Source organism: Scylla paramamosain, chromosome 19 (assembly GCF_035594125.1).
Source record: "Scylla paramamosain isolate STU-SP2022 chromosome 19, ASM3559412v1, whole genome shotgun sequence".
Classification (NCBI taxonomy): domain Eukaryota; kingdom Metazoa; phylum Arthropoda; class Malacostraca; order Decapoda; family Portunidae; genus Scylla; species Scylla paramamosain.
Genome location: NC_087169.1, coordinates 20,946,142 through 20,958,641, shown reverse-complemented (window position 1 = coordinate 20,958,641; position 12,500 = coordinate 20,946,142). Strand labels below are relative to the sequence as shown.

General features: G+C 42.2%; 1 protein-coding gene across 2 annotated transcripts in view; it reads right to left on the bottom strand.

Moving 5' to 3' along the window:
- The window catches only part of LOC135109880 (ecotropic viral integration site 5 ortholog-like), an 89,701-nt gene that overhangs the window by 67,286 nt on the left and 9,915 nt on the right, over positions 1-12,500 (bottom strand). Inside the window, exons 2-3 of one of the 2 annotated variants that reach the window (XM_064021696.1) lie at positions 7,133-7,162; positions 6,816-6,851 (exon numbers count right to left, since the gene is read on the bottom strand). The gene's annotated coding sequence lies outside the window, so the exon portion shown is untranslated. The remainder of the gene's footprint in view (positions 1-6,815; positions 6,852-7,132; positions 7,163-12,500) is intronic. The other variant, XM_064021702.1, reaches the window with a different exon arrangement.

Sequence of the window (12,500 nt, the reverse complement as noted above, 5' to 3'; positions counted from 1 at the left end):
AAGAGAAAGCCGAATTGGCACTGTTTATAAAGACGAGCCAAACAGTGCCTAGGGTAAACACTGCCACGGTGCCACCAGCTGTTAGGGCGCCTGTAGTAGTAGTAGTAGTAGTAGTAGTAGTAGTAGTAGTAGTAGTAGTAGTAGTAGTAGTAGTAGTAGTAGTAGTAGTAGTAGTAGTAGTAGTTGTTGCTGAGAATGTGAGTTACTTCATAATTCATACAAAAATACCACCACCTTCACCACCACCACCACCACCACCACCTTCCCGAATTCCAGGAGAGAAATTACGTTGAAAGGGCGTGTCAGGGGCGTGGCGGAGGTGACAGGGGGTGGGGGTGGCAGAATGGGGGGCGTGACGCATCCTAACCCCCTCCCTCCCCTCCCCATCCCTCACCTGTCTTACTAACACATCGAGGCAAGGTATTTGGGGTCAAGAGTAAGAGGGAAGGAATGGGAGAAGGGTAGGAAAGGGAGAGGGGAGATAAGAAGAAGGAAGAGGAAGAGAAGAAAGGAGAAATGGAGAAGATAACAAGAAAACAGGATAAGAAGTATGAGAGAGAGAGAGAGAGAGAGAGAGAGAGAGAGAGAGAGAGAGAGAGAGAGAGAGAGAGAGAGAGAGAGAGAGAGAGAGAGAGAGAGAAGGTGAAGGAGGGTGAAGGGGGGCGAGAAAGGTCAGGAAGGAGGAAGCAAAGGAGGTGAGGAGGGGCGTGAGAATGAAAGAAGGAGGGAAGGAGGAGAAAACAGCAGAGAATGATGTGGAGAGGAGATAGTGAGGTGAGAGGAAGGAAAGGTCACAGGAGAGAGAGAGAGGAAGTGAGAGGGAGGGTGAGGGAAGAGTGAAGGTCAAAACAAACCTAACTTAGTGATTGTGACCTAAATATGGTGACTGGCAGGTAATTAATCACTTTTCACTATTTCACTGTCATTGCATCTGTCACTATCATTGCTCATCCCACACGCCTTTACTGTCACCATCACCGCCATCACTATCATCACCATCACCACTAACATATCTCAGCTCCATCACCATCACTGTCCTTCTACGCCCAAACATCACCATTCCTCCCCCTTCACCATTTATTTACACCCAAGGATAACCACTACTACTACTACTACTACTACTACTACTACTACTACTACTACTACTACTACTACTACACTACAAAACACACCCGAACACCCCAATCAAAGCGTTATTTACACCTCCCATCACCCCAGAACACCCCCAAAGACTTCTGTACACACTCCCATCACCCCCAGTTAAACACCCCCAGTTAAACACCTCCTATACCCTTCAATCTATGCACTTTACCATTTAAACCCATTTCCTTTTTTTTTTTTTGGTATTACTTAACTATTTAGTGTTTTTTTTTATTGTTTGTTTGTTGTATAATTTCTTGCTATTTATTTTTTACGTGGCTTTTTTTTATTTATTTATTTTTGTTATCTTATTTTATGTTTATCTTGGTTTTTTATTATTATTATTATTATTATTTTCATTTGTTTATTCATCTTTTCATTCCAAATATTCCACCCAGCCATTTAGTAAAGGGTTAATTGCTTGTTCACCTATTTATTACAACATTCTTCCTCCTCCTCCTCCTCTTCCTTCCTTTGCCTGTCTTCCTCCTCCTTCTCTTTTCCTCTGTTTCATCTCTCTCTTTCCTCCTCCTCATGATCCTTACCTCCCTACATTATCCTCTCTCTCTCTCTCTCTCTCTCTCTCTCTCTCTCTCTCTCTCTCTCTCTCTCTCTCTCTCTCTCTCTCTCTCTCTACTCCTGTCTCTTTATCCCCTCTCCCCCTCTCCCCCTCCCCCCTCCCCCTCTTCCGTTACCTGCTCCCGGCACACCTGGCCTTGAGTTCCAGGGCTACAGGTGTGTGCTACGCCCTTGTGCTTACCTGCCTGCGTCACTATTCAATACCTGTGTGTGTGTGTGTGTGTGTGTGTGTGTGTGTGTGTGTGTGTGTGTGTGTGTGTGTGTGTGTGTGTGTGTGTGTGTGTGTGTGTGTGTGTGTGTGTGTGTGTGTGTGTGTGTGTAATAATAATAATAATAATAATAATAATAATAATAATAATAATAATAATAATAATAATAATAATAATAATAATAATAATAAGAAGAAGAAGAAGAAGAAGAATAAGAAGAAGAAGAGAATCACCACCACAACCACTACCACAACAACATAACCCCATTTCGAGGTCACCATTTCCTTTCGTGACCTCGTGACCTCCACACACGTGACCTGATGACTGGGGGAGGGGCGTGGGAGGGGGCCCGTCACGTCTTCTCATCCCCCCTCCTTCAATCACCCCCTCCCCGTCTCCCCAAAACAACCCAAGCTTCCGTGACAATCTTCTACGGCTTCCTGGAGAAGGAGGAGGAGGAGGAGGAGGAGGAGGAGGAGGAGGAGGAGGAGGAGGAGGAGGAGTAGGAACAAAGGACAGTGGAGAAACAGGTGGAGATATGGAGAGACAGACAGACAGACAGACAGACAGACAGACAGACAGACAGACAGACAGACAGACAGACAGACAGACAGACAGACAGACAGACAGACAGACAGACAGACACACACACACACACACACACACACACACACACACACACACACACACACACACACACACACACACACACACGCAAAAAACAGAAGTTAACTCCACCTCAAACTGATCGATGAACACACACACACACACACACACACACACACACACACACATTCCTTTGCACTGACTCACGCCAACCTCCATTACTTTAGTCTCTCTCTCTCTCTCTCTCTCTCTCTCTCTCTCTCTCTCTCTCTCTCTCTCTCTCTCTCTCTCTCTCTCTCTCTCTCTCTCTCCCTGCGGGTTCTCTCCCAATCATGCTGCTCCATCAAGAATCCTCCACTTCCTCCTCCTCTTCTCCTCCTCCTCCTCCTCCTCCTCCTCCTCCTCCTCCTCCTCCTCCTCTTCTTCCTTTTCCTCCTCCTCCTCCTCTTCCTCTAGTTTCAGATTAGCGATCATGCATGTAATTTATCATTCTCTCTCTCTCTCTCTCTCTCTCTCTCTCTCTCTCTCTCTCTCTCTCTCTCTCTCTCTCTCTCTCTCTCTCTCGTCACTCCTTTGTTCTCTCTTATCTCTTCCTTTAATCTCAAGCTTCCTCTCGTATTTTTTTTCGCTCTCTTTCTTTATTTCATACCCTCTCTCTCTCTCTCTCTCTCTCTCTCTCTCTCTCTCTCTCTCTCTCTCTCTCTCTCTCTCTCTCTCTCTCTCTCTCAACAGTTGTTATCAGTACGTCTAACTCCTCCTCCTCCTCCTCCTCCTCCTCCTCCTCCTCCTCCTCCTCCTCCTCTTTTTCCAGGATTCAAAACAAGACCGTAAATTGAACCTCCCTCCCGCCTTTACCAATCACGTGATAAGGAGGAGGAGGAGGAGGAGGAGGAGGAGGAGGAAACGACACCCCCAGCGAAATGGCAGGATAAAAATGTCATCTACCTCCTCCTCCTCCTCCTCCTCCTCCTCCTCCTCCTCCTCCTCCTCCTCCTCCTCCTCCTCCTCCTCCTCCTCCTCTTCCTTCCTTGCTTTCTGATGCTTGATATCCCCCACTCATCTCCATTTTTCTCCTCCTTTCCTTTCTTTTTTTTTCTTTTTTATTGTCTCTCCCTCTGTTGTCAAGTACCATCTCTCTCTCTCTCTCTCTCTCTCTCTCTCTCTCTCTCTCTCTCTCTCTCTCTCTCTCTCTCTCTCTCTCTCTCTCTCTCTCTCTCTCTGGTTGACTTCTTTTTTTATCACTTATCATTTATTTTCTCTTTCCGTGTCATTATTATCTCTATTCTCATCTCCTTTTATCATATCTCTATGTTAACAAGTGCATTATCATACCTCTTGTATCTTTTTATATCATTCTTCTTTCTTTTTTTTTTATTTTCTGTTTATCGTATTTATTAATTGTGCTTATATCCTAAATTCTCTAAAATACTTGGAAAAGAAATGTGTTTTGGCTTCAGTTTAAAAAATGTATATATATTTCTTACGTTCATCATCTTTTCAATTTTTTTTTTTCCTGATTCAAATTTACTAAGCTTTTTTTTTTTTTTTTTTCAAATGTACTGTTCTTTTTTTTTCCTGATTCATATGTAGTTACTATTTTTTTCCTGATTCAAATGTAGTTACTATTTTTTTCTAATTCAAATGTTTTTACTATTTTTTTCCCGATTCAAAATGTAGTTACTGTTTTTTTTTCCGATTCAAATGTAGTTACTATTTTTTTTTCTGATTCAAATGTAGTTACTATTTTTTTCTGATTCAAATGTACTAAGTTATTATTTTCTTCCCGTTTCCTCTTTATATTTTCCTCGATTTGCGTTTAGTTAGGCTACAGTCCAGAATCCCTAACACTCCAGCATCTCTCTCTCTCTCTCTCTCTCTCTCTCTCTCTCTCTCTCTCTCTCTCTCTCTCTAAATACTGATAACCAACCCATTGAATCCCTCGCTATCCACTCAGCCATTTAATCTAACTTTCACTCGTAACTCCTCCATTTCTCAATCATCTCATCATTTGCATGCTTCCGGTGAGAGATGAACAAGTATCCTGTACACACACACACACACACACACACAAGAAAGCACCTGACTCATCAACCGTGTGGCCTCCGGGGCGAGTTATTGAGAGAAGCCAGCGTTTCAATACAAGAGGCAGGCAGTCCCACAGCTCACAGTATAGGAGCCACATTCTTTAAACACTTCTGCGCCGCACCTCCACTGCATTCAAAAGGCTGTGGGTGAAGTTACACGTGTTTTTAATCTTGTTTTTACGGTTCTAGTGACAGATTAACAACATTTGTACACTATTAACAGGAGAAATAGTCTTGAGAGCCCGGCTAATCTCTGTGGCCTTTGAAAATTGTTGTGGCGGGAAAGATAGAGAGAGAGAGAGAAAGAGAAAGCGTTTCAGAAATCAGTTTTTTTGCTATTTTTAATACAACTACACCCTGGTCTCATGTGGGAATGTTACAGTCACGACTCTACCAGACAGCGTGGCGCCTTCAGGAGGAGAAGAAGGAGGAGGAGGAGGAGGAGGAATGGGTGAAGAGAAAAGAGTGTGTTTAGCATTTATGACCTTACTGGCCTTATGGTGAGGGTGTGGGTGTTAGAGGGGGTGCAAAGGGGTGTTCAAGTTGGTGGGGGTGTTAGCGTGGGTGTGTGTGTGGGTGTGTGAGGGTGTGGTGTGTGTGTATGGCTGACTTGCTAACAGGGTCAATGATAACAGGGTCAATGATAATGTTGTGTTCGCTGCTCGTGTTGTGTTGTGTTTCTTTCCTGCCGTCACTGTTACCATCACTATCACCACCATCAGTCACTATCACCGTCACTGTCATCACCATTATCGTTATCAAGACTATTATTATCACTACTCTTGCATTTTTAGGCTTATCATCACCCTCCTCACCATCACTACTGTTACTACACAGCTTTATCACTGTCATCACCATCTGTTGCTACTAATGCTACTATTGTCATTACTATCAACACTATCTCCACCTTCATGGCTATTATTATCATCACCATCATCACCGCTTCTATTCTACTTGCATCACTGTTTCCTCCTCCTCCTCCTCCTTCTCCTCTATTTCCGTTCCTCTCCCTCTCTCTCCTCCTCTCCCTTCTCTCTCTCCTTCACTACTAGTATCTTCACACACACACACACAAACACACACACACACACACACACACACACGAACAATAATAAGGGTAGCTAATGATAAAAAATGATGAAAAGGGTGGAAAGGAAGGGACACGAAAAAAAATAATGACTAAAAAATAATGATAATACTAAATTTCACAAAAAAAAAGAAAAAAGAGAGAATTTCCCGAGGAGGGAGGGAGGGAGGGAGGGGGAGGGAAAGAGGGGGTGGAGGAAAGAATGAGGGGGAGGAGAGAAGGGGGCGTGCCTACATTCCTCATCGTTCCTCACCCAAAACACACACACACACACACACACACACACACACACACACACACACACACACACACACACATTCTAATCCTTCACGGTGCCTACACACATCCAGAGAGAGAGAGAGAGAGAGAGAGAGAGAGAGAGAGAGAGAGAGAGAGAGAGAGAGAGAGAGAGAGAGAGAGAGAGAGAGAGAGAGAGAGAGAGAGAGAGAGAGAGAGTGCAGGTCAGACAGGTAGCAATTGAACTAATTAGGAAAGGTAAGGCAACACACACACACACACACACACACACACACACACACACACACACACACACACACACACACACACACACACACACACACACACACACACACACACACACACACACACACACACACTAACAAATTAAGCATTATATAAATAAATCAAAAGGGCAAATAAATTAAAGGAAGTAAACGAAGAAAAAAAAAACAATTCAAACAACGAAACAAGAATTAACTAAAGTAAACAAACGAAAAAAAAATGAAAAATAAAACATGCAAAGAAAGAATAAGACGAAAATAAATGAGAAAAACAAACGGAAAAATAAAAAAAAAAGGAACAAGCAAAGAAAAAAATAAAAGATAAAAAAACGAAGAAAACAAGCAAAAAAATAAAAATAAATAAATAAAATAAACAAAACAAAAACAGAAAAATAAACAAAAAAATATGAAAAAACACACACAACAAAACAAAGCAAAGCAATAAGAAAGAAAGCGAAGCAAGGAATTAGCAAGCAAAAGCAACAAGAACAATACTAACAACAAACACCAATAATAATAATAATAGCGATAATAGCAAAAATAACAAACAATAAAAAAAAGCAAGCAAACAAATAACAGGTTAATTTACCCCAAAACTGCCTCCGTTTGGTGGAAAATACAACATCTGGAATGACAGACAGACAGACACACGTTGTTTAGACAGATAGACAGATAGACAGACAGACTACTAATGTTATTTTTGAGATATTAATAAACTACTGTTATTCTCATTGTTATTTGAAATGTTATAGCAAATTTGTGAACATATATTCAAGAGAGAGAGAGAGAGAGAGAGAGAGAGAGAGAGAGAGAGAGAGAGAGAGAGAGAGAGAGAGAGAGAGAGAGAGAGAGAGAGAGAGAGAGAGAGAGAGAGAGAGAGAGAGAGAGAGAGAGTTAATTTCTCACCTGATATTTCCGGAGTGATATATGCAACACCTGTGAAAAGAGGAAAGTTAGTTAGTCACCACCACCACCACCATCACCACCACCACCACCACCACCAACATGCATCACCAATACCCCTCATGCGTCACCATTACTCCCAGCATTATTAAAACTATTCCTATCACCATCATCACCACTACCATTACCACAACCACCATCACTCCTGTCATCACCATCACCACTATCTTAATGAATAACTTGCACCATCATTTCTGTTATCACAATTATCATCTCTTTTACCAGAATTGTGTGTCTTCACCACCACCATCACCACCACCATCACCACCACAACCACCACCACTGCAAATGTTAATAAAAGGCTGCCCAGGTGTTAAAATACATCCGGCCAGGTAAATTAGGGAGGAAGTAAAGCTTAGCACACACACACACACACACACACACACACACACACACACACACACACAAGTAATAGTATAAACAAAAATAAAAATAAATAAATAAAGACAGCACGACAGCCATTACCCAAAAAATAAAAGCGAAAATAAAATAAACTGAAAACTGGAGAGCACAGTGTTTTTTTTTTTTATTACGAAAACTTTCCAAAAAGAGACGAAAGTTTTTCCAGGGGCGAAAATTTTTGGATGTTGTTTGGTTAACTTATTTCACACTACTACTACTACTACTACTACTACTACTACTACTACTACTACTTCTACTACTACTACTATCATATTTATCTATCGTTGTCTGTTGCTATCGTTAACACTACTACTACTACTACTAGTCTTAATTGTCATCTATCGCTACCACTGTTAATTTTACTACTACTACTACTACTACTACTACCACCACTATCCTGACTCTAAGAAATATAATAAAAGCACCCACATATTGTACACACACACACACACACACACACACACACACACACACATACATACCCTCACGTCAGCGCACCATTGTACGTGACTCTAACATACAACACACACACACACACACACACACACACACACACACACACACACACACACACACACACACACACACACACGAAATATAAATATGTACTACGTTCTAACAGCAGTTCCCGCGCACCACTTAATCTCCCCATATTTTTCCCCGGTACGGTAAGAAAAACACGAGGGAAAACAACACGCTTCGTAAAAATTAAAGAAGTTCTAAAAGAGAGAGAGAGAGAGAGAGAGAGAGAGAGAGAGAGAGAGAGAGAGAGAGAGAGAGAGAGAGAGAGAGAGAGAGAGAGAGAGAGAGAGAGAGAGAGAGAGAGAGAGAGAGAGAGAGAGGAAATTTGTTGAAAAGAATGGTTTTGGAATTAGAGGGAAAAAAAGTAAAAAAGAGAAGGGAAAATAGGAAAACTGTAGAAAAGAATGGTGTTTTTTTTGGAGAATAGAGGAAAAAATCTGTAGCAAATTTAGGTATCTTGGTGAAATTTGAATGTATAAGTTGTTTTTTTTTTCCTTCGTTCTTTGTACAACCAACGAAGGAAATTTATGAAAGAAATAATAAAATACATCAAAATAGCAGTTTCTGGAAGGGAAAATATATAAGTTTGTTTAAAGAAAAAAATAAATAAATACGATGCGGAGAATTCTTAATGAAATATGAAAAATAAGTGTTCGTGTTTTTTTTTTTTTTTTAACAAGGAAATTTTAAGAGACAATACAAATAAAATGTCCAATAAAATAGTAGAGTGTTTGGAAAGGAAAACACGAGGGAAAGTGTACTGAGTTGTGTGTAAAACTGATGCAGAATAAAACTGTACTGTTGTTGTTTGTTGTTGTTGTTGTTGTTGTTGTTGTTGTTGTTGTTGTTGTAGTTCATGTTGATTGTTGTTGATGTTGTTGCTGTTGTATCATACTATTATTATTATTAGTAGTAGTAGTAGTAGTAGTGGTAGTAGTAGTAGTAGTAGTAGTAGTAGTAGTAGTAGTAGTAGTAGTAGTAGTAGTAGTAGTAGTAGTGGTGGTGGTAGTAGTAGTAGTAGTAGTAATGGTTCGTATTTTTTCTTTGTCCTTTTCAAACAGTTAACAAGGAAACTTTCAAACGAAAAAAACAAACAAAAACAAAATTAAAACAGAAATAAAAAAACAACGTAGAAATTTTAAACATAATGAATGAAGAGTATAAAGATTTTTCTCTCATTTTCTTATTCCCCTTGTTCTCTTTCTGATTCTAAAAAACGAAGCTCCTACATAACTGCACACACACACACACACACACACACACACACACACACACACACACGAGACGTAACGGTGCAAGTTGGCTCTTCTGAAGGAGGAGGAGGAGGAGGAGGAGGAGGAGGAGGAGGAGGAGGAGGAGGAGGAGGAGGAGGAGGAGGAGGAGGAGGAGGAGGAGGAGGAGATTATACAGAGCCTCTCCATACACTGCTTATCTCTCTCTACCACGGCCATCAGACACTAGAGAGAGAGAGAGAGAGAGAGAGAGAGAGAGAGAGAGAGAGAGAGAGAGAGAGAGAGAGAGAGAGAGAGAGAGAGAGAGACGGCTGGTTCACATCCCCTATTCACACACTCAACCCCTCCCCCGCCACTCTCTCTCTCTCTCTCTCTCTCTCTCTCTCTCTCTCTCTCTCTCTCTCTCTCTCTCTCTCTAAGACAGAAAGGGTGCAGGTGCTGGAGTAACACAAACGGACACAAAGGAAGAACAAGCAGCAGCACACTCGTTGGCCCTTCCCTGGCTGTTTATGATAGGAGGAGGAGTTGGAGGAGGAGGAGGAGGAGGAGGAGGAGGAGGAGGAGGAGGAGGAGGAGGAGGAGGAGGAGGAGGAGGAGGAGGAGGGAAATAAGCAGGAAAAATGGATGACGGATGGAGAAAAAGAGAGATGGAAGAGAGCATTTAATAGAGGATAAGAAGAAGAAGAAGAAGAAGAAGAGGAAGAAGAAGAAGAAGAAGAAGAGATGAAAGATGGAAAGAGACACAAAGCAGTTCCAGGAAGACGGACGAAACACGAAAGAGGGAACAAAGAAGACAAAGAAACAAAGAAGAAGAAATTTGAGACGAAAGACGGAAAAATACGAGACTGATTAAGAACGAGAGAGAGAGAGAGAGAGAGAGAGAGAGAGAGAGAGAGAGAGAGAGAGAGAGAGAGAGAGAGAGAGAGAAAGCACAGTATGATAAAACTAATACACAGAAGATAACGATAAAAAAAAAAAAAGAGACAGACAGACAGAAGCACACCACCATTCAATCACACACACACACACACACACACACACACACACACACACACACACACACACACACACACACGGCTGCATGTACCACACCTACAGCTTTAAGGCGATACATGGACGGCCAGGCTCGACTCGGCGCACCAACCACCACCACCACCACCACCACCACCACCACCACCACCACCACCATCACCATCACCACCACCACCACCACGAGATAGAGACAGAGAGAGATAGAGAGTAGGTATTTATTCACGCCAAAGAAGAAGAAGAAGAAGAAGAAGAAGAAGAAGAAGAAGAAGAAGAAGAAGAAGAAGAAGAAGAAGAAGAAGAAGAAGAAGAAGAAGAAGAAGAAGAAGAAGAAGAAGAAGAAGAAGAAGAAGAAGAAGAAGAAGAAGAAGAAGAAGAAGAAGAAGTAACACGTGGAAAATTGCTCCGAGAGAGAGAGAGAGAGAGAGAGAGAGAGAGAGAGAGAGAGAGAGAGAGAGAGAGAGAGAGAGAGAATGAAGGGTAAAAGCCACGGTAAGGAGGATTTAGGAGATGGAAGAGAAAGGAGTAAAAGAGGGAGGGAGGAGAGAAAGAAGGAAGAGGGAGAGAGGAGAGAAAGGGAGAAGAGAGGGAGAGAAACAAGACAGAACTCAGAGGTTGGGAACGAAGGGATTGGAGGAGGAGGAGGAGGAGGAGGAGGAGGAGGAGGAGGAGGAGGAGGAGGAGGAGGAGGAGGAGGAGGAGGAGGAGGAGGAGGAGGAGGATTACGAGAGAAAAAAGAAAGAGAAAGAAAGGAAGGAATAACAAGCATATCCTCTCTCTCTCTCTCTCTCTCTCTCTCTCTCTCTCTCTCTCTCTCTCTCTCTCTCTCTCTCTCTCTCTCTCTCTCTCTCTGAAAAATTAACAAACCAATCATTTAAAAAACTTTCCCCATAAATAGAAAACTAAAAAGATTTAAATCACCACCACCACCGCCACCACCACCACCACCACAATCACCACCATCAGCAATATTCATAATTACTTAAAAAGAAGAAAAAAAGGGCTCTAATTTCAGTGCCTAATTGTGCAGGTGTAATGAAGAGAAGCCAGCCAGGTGAGAGATCTAATTAAAAACTCAGGTAACTTCTCTCTCTCTCTCTCTCTCTCTCTCTCTCTCTCTCTCTCTCTCTCTCTCTCTCTCTCTCTCTCTCTCTCTCTCTCTCTCTCTCATGGGCAGGTAACTAGGACGACGACGACGACAACAAGGAGGAGGAGGAGGAGGAGGAGGAGAACAAGAGTGACAACAAGAACAAGAAGGAAAAAGAAGAAAAAAGGAGAAGGAAAAGGACAAAGACAAGGACAAGAAGAAGAAGAAGAAGAAGAAGAAGAAGAAGAAGAAGAAGAAGAAGAAGAAGAAGAAGAAGAAGAAGAAGAAGAAGAAGAAGAAGAAGAAGAAGAAGAAGAAGAAGAAGAAGAAGAAGAAGAAGAAGAAGAAGAAGAAGAAGAAGAAGAAGAAGAAGAAGAAGAAGAAGAAGAAGAAGAAGAAGAAGAAGAAGAAGAAGAAGATATAGATAATGCATTTGCTAGAAGAAAAACAGATGGAGAAAAAGAAAACAAAGAAGAAAAAGAAAATCAAAATAGGTTAGGTTAGGCTGGAGAGAGAGAGAGAGAGAGAGAGAGAGAGAGAGAGAGAGAGAGAGAGAGAGAGAGAGAGAGAGAGAGAGAGAGAGAGAGAGAGAGAGAGAGAGAGAGAGAGACAAAAGATTTAAACTCAGTATATTGCAAAACCACCACCATTCTCTCTCTCTCTCTCTCTCTCTCTCTCTCTCTCTCTCTCTCTCTCTCTCTCTCTCTCTCTCTCTCTCTCTCTCTCTCTCTGCCAGCCTTGGGAGAGTAACTGTCCCGCCCTTCCTGGTCCATCGCCGCCGCCCACTGAGCCTCGCAGCCCATATCCCACGCCCACGCCAGCTCGTTACGGTGTCCAGCCCACACCCGCGTGTCAACCCAGGGCCTCTCTCTCTCTCTCTCTCTCTCTCTCTCTCTCTCTCTCTCTCTCTCTCTCTCTCTCTCTCTCTCTCTCTCTCTCTCTCTCTCCGGACCCTGCACATCACTAACCTCACCCAACTACACTTAACCTAATCCAGCCCAGGTAACTTAATTTAATCTAACTTGCCTAAATTTAGCAC